This window comes from Motacilla alba, unplaced genomic scaffold (genome assembly GCF_015832195.1).
Source record: "Motacilla alba alba isolate MOTALB_02 unplaced genomic scaffold, Motacilla_alba_V1.0_pri HiC_scaffold_34, whole genome shotgun sequence".
In the NCBI taxonomy this organism is placed as follows: domain Eukaryota; kingdom Metazoa; phylum Chordata; class Aves; order Passeriformes; family Motacillidae; genus Motacilla; species Motacilla alba.
Window position 1 is genome coordinate 1,060,273 of NW_024037436.1, and position 8,072 is coordinate 1,068,344.

General features: G+C 34.2%; 1 long non-coding RNA gene across 2 annotated transcripts; it reads left to right on the forward strand.

Moving 5' to 3' along the window:
• The first annotated feature begins 411 nt into the window (after positions 1-411).
• LOC119696651 lies at positions 412-4,702 on the forward strand. Of its 2 annotated transcripts, XR_005255633.1 has the most exons (8): positions 412-433; positions 672-692; positions 1,526-1,546; positions 2,556-2,576; positions 3,173-3,193; positions 4,123-4,143; positions 4,386-4,406; positions 4,676-4,702. It is a non-coding gene; the product is annotated as an uncharacterized LOC119696651 (long non-coding RNA). The 2 variants fall into 2 exon arrangements; XR_005255632.1 differs by lacking the exons at positions 4,386-4,406; positions 4,676-4,702 and having other exon boundaries at positions 4,123-4,368.
• The last annotated feature ends 3,370 nt before the right edge of the window (positions 4,703-8,072 follow it).

The window sequence follows — 8,072 nt, forward strand, 5'->3', positions numbered from 1 at the left end:
GTCTTTATTGTTGGTACTACTATTACTACCGTTATTATTTACGCCATTACTGTTATTATTACTATTATTGTTGTTTTTATTAGTATTATTACTTTTACTACAATTATTACTATTACTATTATTACTCCTGTTATTATTACAATGGCTACTAATTTTTATTTTTATTTTTTTACCGTCCTAATTTTTATGTTTATTTTTATGTTTATTTTAATTTTTATTTTATTTTTATCTTTATTTTTGAAATTTATTTTTGAAATTTATTTTATTTTATTTTTATTTTTATTCCTATTTCTATTCCTATTCCTATTTCCATTCTTATTTTTTATTTCTATTTCTATTCCTATTTCCATTTTTATTTTTTATTCCTATTTCTCTTTTAATTCCCCTCCGTTTCCCCCGCTCTCATTTCCAGATGTCTCCGCCAAAAAGCTCCGTAAGTTTCCAGCATGACTCGATTTCTATCAGCTCCAGAAAAATTCGGTGACGATTCCATCGCTCTGACCCAACCCTAAATTCCCTTTTTCCCTTTCCCCCCCTTTTTTCCCTTTTTCCCTTTTTTCCCCTTTTTTTCCCCTTTTTTTCCCCTTTTTTTCCCCTTTTTTCCCCCTTTTTCCCATTTTTCCCCTTTTTTCCCCATTTTTCCCCATTCTCCCCTTCCCCTCTCTCCGCAGAGCAGCGCGAGGCCGAGCTGGGTGAGCGATCCGGAATTTTCCCCTTTTTTGGGCCGTTTTGGGGGAAATTGGGGTTTCCTTGGGCTCACGGGGGCAGCCGGAAGGAAAGATGAAAAATATTTAATTATTTAAAATTTTGATTGCATTTCAAATACTAAACACATTTAATAAATATTAATATATTATGAATATATTATCTATAAAGATCAATATTAATACAAGCATTAAGTTATATGTTTCAAGATTTAGTTGTTCAATCATTAATAATAAATATTTAATTATTGAAATATTTATATTATAATAAACTATAGCTATTAAGTATATGTAACAAATATTAATGCATAAAATTACATTGAAATACAAATATTAAATATATGTAACAGATATTAATATATTAAATTATACTACAATACAAATATTAAATATATTTAACAAATATTAATACATTAAATTATAATAAAATACGAATATTAAATATATTTAACAAATATTAATATATTATAAATATAGATAGCAATAAATATTAATATAAATACTGAATCATATACATTGTTGAATGTTTAATTGTTAAATTATTACAAAATATTAAATAATTAATATTAATATTAAATATTAATATATTTATTAATATTAATGAATATTAATACTGTTAATTAATTTTAATATTGCTATTTAATATTTAATATGAAATTAATAATCCGAAAACCTGCAGCACATGGTTCAGCGATGAGCCGCCAGCGTTCGGGAATAATTGCAAATAATTACAAATAATTAGAGCTGTAAATAATTACAATTATTATGATGACTTGTAATAATTACTATTCCAATTAACGATTGTCATTATCTCCACGCAGCGGCGCGGGACGCGCGGATCCGTGAGTGGCCGGCGCCGCCGGGGACAGCGGGATTTGATTTTGGGGTTTTTGGCGTTCCCTCATTCCCGATATTGGATCAGGATTCGATTTTGGGGTTTTTGGTGTTCCCTCATTCCCGATATCGGATCAGGATTCATTTTGGGGTTTCTAGGGTTCCCTCATTCCCGATATCGGATCAGGATTCCATTTTGGGGTTTTTGGGGTTCCCTCATTCCCGATATCGGATCAGGATTGGGTTTTGGGGTTTTTGGTGTTCCCTCATTCCCGATATCGGATCAGGATTCATTTTGGGGTTTCTAGGGTTCCCTCATTCCCGATATCGGATCAGGATTCATTTTGGGGTTTTTAGGGTTCCCTCATTCCTGATATTTAATCAGGATTCATTTTGGGGTTTTTAGGGTTCCCTCATTCCCGATATTGGATCAGGATTGGATTTCGGGGTTTTTAGGGTTCCCTCATTCCCGATATCGGATCAGGATTCATTTTGGGGTTTTTAGGGTTCCCTCATTCCCGATATCGGATCAGGATTCATTTTGGGGTTTTTAGGGTTCCCTCATTCCCGATATCGGATCAGGATTCGATTTTGGGGTTTTTAGGGTTCCCTCATTCCCGATATCGGATCAGGATTCGATTTTGGGGTTTTTAGGGTTCCCTCATTCCCGATATCGGATCAGGATTGGATTTGGGGGTTTTTAGGGTTCCCTCATTCCCGATATCGGATCAGGATTGGATTTTGGGGTTTTTAGGGTTCCCTCATTCCCGATATCGGATCAGGATTGGATTTTGGGGTTTTTAGGGTTCCCTCATTCCCGATATCGGATCAGGATTCAGTTTTGGGGTTTTTAGGGTTCCCTCATTCCCGATATCGGATCAGGATTGGATTTCGGGGTTTTTTCCCATCCCCTCGGGTTCATTCCCGATATTGAATCGGAATTTCCCCAGAATTTTTAAATTCTCTCCGTTTTCGGGGTTTCAATCCCGATTTATCGGAGCCCTTCTGTTCCTCCAGGGGAAGATGAAGCTGAGATCAGTGAGTCACGCATAGATTCATATCATTTATACTTTTATATTTGTATTTATATATTTATATATTTATATATTTATATATTTATATATTTATATATTTATATATTTATATTTATATATCCATCTATATTTATAGTTACATTTATATTAGAGTTGTATTTACAGTTGTATTTATATTATTTATATTCATATTATTTATATTTTATTTATATTTGTGTTTATATTTATATTTCTCCATCTATACTTATAGTTACACTTGTATTAGTTATATTTATATTTATATTTATATTTATATTTATATTTATATTTATATTTATATTTATATCAATTTTTATATTTATATTTGTGCCTATATTTACTATATTAATACCTATATATTTTTATACTTTATGGCTTTATATTTATATTTATATTTATATTGGTTTTATCTTTATGTTTTGTTTTTATATTTGTATTTATAATTTGTTTTATATTTACATTTACATTCTATCCCAACAGCAGCAGTTTGCGTTTATAAACCCGCACTGACAAAATCCATCCATTTTTTATTATTTTAATTTATTAATTTTTATTTTTTTAATTGATCTCTCTGCTCCCCAGGGCACCTGCGGGAGCTGCTGGGTGAGTGCGGCTAATTAACGAGCGGGAAATGCAAATTAACGGGAATTGGGGAATTGCTGCGGAAATGCAAATGAACGGGAATTGGGGAATTCCTGCAGAAATTCAAATTAACGGGAATTGGGGAATTCCTGGGGAAATGCAAATTAACGGGAATTGGGGAATTCCTGGGGAAATGCAAATGAACGGGAATTGGGGAATTCCTGGGGAAATGCAAATTAACAGGAATTGGGGAATTGCTGGGGAAATGCAAATTAACGGGAATTGGGGAATTCCTGGGGAAATGCAAATTAACGGGAATTGGGGAATTCCTGGGGAAATGCAAATTAACGGGAATTGGGGAATTCCTGGGGAAATGCAAATTAACGGGAATTGGGGAATTCCTGGGGAAATGCAAATTAACGGGAATTGGGGAATTGCTGCAGAAATTCAAATTAACGGGAATTGGGGAATTCCTGCAGACAGGGAAATCTGGGGAAAAATGGGAATAATGGGAAAATTATTAATAAAGTGCTAATAATGGGAAATAGTGGGAATAATAATTATTAGTGCGGTGATAATGTGGTGATAATTGCCTTTTTTTGGCAATAATTTCCTTTTTTTGTGGCAATAATTTCCTTTTTTGGGGATTATCCTGAATTAAAACTAAATTGTGCTGAATTAAAAAATTAAAAATATCATTAATTAAAATAAAAATTATCCTGCATTAAAATAAATTTATCCTGAATTAAATTCCCCTGAATTAAAAAACGCAAATGGAGCTTTTTGGCGTTAAGGGCCGAACCCAGTTTATTTTATTTTATTTTATTTTATTTCATTTCATTTCATTTCATTTCATTTCATTTCATTTCATTTCATTTTCATTTTCCTGAGTGTGAAATTCCCGGAGTTGGGGATTTTATCCCGTTTTTAATCCTTTTCTGTATTTCCAGGGGAGCAGGACTCCGCTATCCGTGAGCGCCGCCGGAATTCGGGAATTCGGGAATTATTTGGGAATTCAGAGTTTGGCCCAAAAACCCCCAAATTAATTAAATTATTTAAATTAAAAAATGATAATTAAGGGGTACAAGTTAAAATCCCTGCCCGGCCCGGGGGGTTTTGCACCTTGGGAAGGGAAAACTCGGAGTGGAAACAATTTAATTTAATTTAATTTAATCTAATTTAATTTAATTTTATTTTATTTTATTTTTTGAAGGGGAGCTGCGGCAGGAGCTCGGTGAGCACTTTTGGTTCCAGAGGGATTTGGGATTTTTTGGGGCGTTTTTGGGGTTTTTTAAATGATTGGATTTGGGAACGTGGGGCTGGAGATCGGCGGGGGAGAATTTAAAAAAAATGGAATTTTAGAGCTGAAAATAAATGTAACTTTACAGTTAAAAATAAATGTAATTTTAGAGTTAAATGTAATTTTAGGGTTAAAAATATGTTTTAAAATATACTAAAAATTTCAAATTTAAATATTTATATCAATTCCTCCTTTTCTTGCAGAGGCGCTGAAGGACGGGGCCGTCGGTGCGTGGCGTTCCTGAAATGCGGGGGATTTTTTAATGGAACTTTACGGGATTCTTTACGGAATTTTGTGGAATTTTGCAGATTTTTAAATGGAATTTTAAGTGGAATCTTGAATGAAATTTTGCGGAATTTTTACAGATTTTTTAATGGCATTTTAAAGGGCATTTCAATGTAATTTTACTGAATTTTGTGGATTTTTACGGATTTTTACAGAATTATTCTGAATTTTTAATGGAATTAGCTGGTGGAACTTTATGGAACTTTTTGGCGGCATTTCCTGGGATTTTTTACAGAATTTTAAATGCATTTTTCAGGAATTTCATGGAATTTTTTTCAGATTTTTACGGAAACTCTCGGAATATCGCAGAACCCAGCGTCGCCGTGTTCGTATAATTAACGTTCTCTCTGATTTTTTTTTTGACGTCATTTCCGCCTTTTTTTGGCTTTTTTCTGCTATTTTTCATTGCGCATTTAAAAAACGTTAAATTTTATCAATTTTTTGAATTTTTAATCGCAATTTTTGTGCCCAACGCCCAAAAATTCTCTGGGTTTTAAATCCTGGCAGGTGAACCCCCCGAGGACATGGAGGAGGAGGAGGAGGAGGAGCCAGAGGAGGAAGAGGAGGAGCCAGAGGAGGAAGAGGAGGAGCCAGAAATAGAAGAGGAAGAGGCGGAGCCAGAGGAGGAAGAGGCGGAGCCAGAGGAGGAAGAGGCGGAGCCAGAGGAGGAAGAGGAGGAGCCAGAGGAGGAGCCAGAGGATGAAGAGGCAGAGCCGGAAATAGAGGAGGAAGAGGAGGAGGAAAAAGAGGAAATGGAGGAGGAAGAGGAAAAGGAAAAGGAGGAAGAGGAGGAGGAAGAGGAAGCGGTGGAAGCGGGTGAGTCGTTCCCTTCCCCAGCCCCAAATCTGCCTTTTTTTCCCCCATTTTTTCAAGGTTTTTTTGTGGTCAGAAATCAATCTTAAAAATAAAGATAAAAATTAAAATTAAAATTAAAATTAAATTTAAACAAAATTTAAATAAAATTAAATAAAAATAAAATAAAAACAATAATAAAAATGAATATAAGGATAAAACCAAAAACAAAAGTAGAAACAAAAATAAAAGTAAAATAATGATTAAAAAATAAAATAAAATAATAATACTGTAAGTTTAAATTATTTTGAATTATTAAAAATTATTTTAAATTATTAAAAATTACTGTATATTATTTTAAGTTTGTTTTTCCTCCTCTGTTTCCAGGGAAAGCCGACACAAACCTGGGTGGGTTCAGCTCCCATTCCTGGGCTGGAGCTCAAGGAAAACCGTCCCAAATTGATCCCAATTGATCCCAATTAATCCCAATTAATCCGAATTAATCCCGGAATTTCCCTTCGGTTCCCCAGAGGAGCTCAGGGCGGCGCTGGGTGAGTCCGGAGCTCCCAAACTGGGCCCAGTCCGGGGGGAGGCTGGGAACCTGGATTTTCCTGGAGAATTCGGATTTTCAGCCAATTTTTGGGGTTAATATTTGGGTTTGGATTTAAAATTCGGGATTTCCAGTCAATTTTTGGGTTTGGATATAAAAAATTGCTGGTTTTATTTAAAATTTTTCCCACAATAATTTGAATTTCCCCGTGATAATCTGAATTTCCCTGCCATTATTTGAATTTCCCTGGAATAATTTAAATTTTCCTGGAATAATTTGAATTTCCCTGTGATAATTTGAATTTCCCCAGGACAAATAACTTGAATTTCCTGGGAATAATTTGAATTTTGCTGGAATAATTTCAATTTTGCTGGAATAATTTCAATTTTCGTGAAATAACTTGAATTTCCCGGGAATAATTTGACTTTTCCTGCTTTTCCCGCCCCCCGCAGGAGCCCGAGACGCCAGGATCGGTGCGTGTGCCCCTCCCCCAGCCCGAAATTCCGGGAATTCCGGGATTCGGGAATTCGGGAATTCAGGGATTCGGGCTCATTCTGGGCTCGAGCCCCTGGAACTGAAAGTGAAACTGAAACTGAGCCGTTCTGGGTTTCTCCCCTCGCAGCGGAGCTCGCGGAGGCGCTCGGTGAGAATTGAAATCGTTAGGGGATAAAATCATTAATTATACAAATATTTAGGTATTTTATTATAGATACAATATTCAATATTTAAATATTGAAATATTTTACGTGTAGAAAATATTTGGCTATTTTATTAGAGATACAATATTAAATATTCTCTATTTGAGGACGTATCATTCCGCTAATATTTTGATTTTACTTGGCTATTTTATTAGAGATACAATATTAAATATTCTCTATTTCTGATGTATCATTTTACTAATATTTTTATTTTATTTGGTTATTTTATTAGAGATACAATATTAAATATTCTCTATTTGAGGATGTATCATTCCGCTAATATTTTGATTTTATTTGGCTATCTTATTAGAGATACAATATTCAATATTCTCTATTTCTGATGTATCATTCCGCTAATATTTTGATTTTATTTGGCTATTTTATCTCCAGTACAACATTAAATATTCTCTATTTATGATGTATCATTCCACTAATAATTTTATTTTATTTGGCTATTTTATCAGTGGTACAATATTAAATATTCTCTATTTCTGATGTATCATTCCGCTAATATTTTGATTTTATTTGGCTATTTTATCACCGGTACAATATTCAATATTCTCTATTTCTGATGTATCATTCCGCTAATATTTTGATTTTATTTGGCTATTTTATCTCCAGTACAACATTAAATATTCTCTATTTATGATGTATCATTCCACTAATAATTTTATTTTATTTGGCTATTTTATCTCCAGTACAATATTCAATATTCTCTATTTCTGATGTATCATTCCGCTAATATTTTGATTTTATTTGGCTATTTTATCACCGGTACAATATTAAATATTCTCTATTTCTGATGTATCATTCCGCTAATATTTTGATTTTATTTGGCTATTTTATCACCGGTACAATATTCAATATTCTCTATTTGAGGATGTATCATTTTGCTAATATTTTGATTTTATCTGGCTATTTTATCACCGGTACAATATTAAATATTCTCTATTTCTGATGTATCATTCCGCCAATATTTTGATTTTATTTGGCTATTTTATCTCCGGTACAACATTAAATATTCCCAATTTAAAATGTGTTTTTCCGCAGAGCGCCGGGAGCGGCAGATGGGTGAGTGCCGCGGGAGGGCGGCTCTGGAGCCGCGGGGCTGAGCCGGCAATCCCTCCAGGCCCCTCCTGGCAATTCTCCTTTTCCTCCTGGCAGCGGCGCTCAACGCGGAGCTCGGTGAGCGCGGCCGCGGCAATCGACCCCCCAAATCATCTCATTCACCCTTAATTGATCCTGCGCTTCCCAATTAACGCAAATTAACGCTCT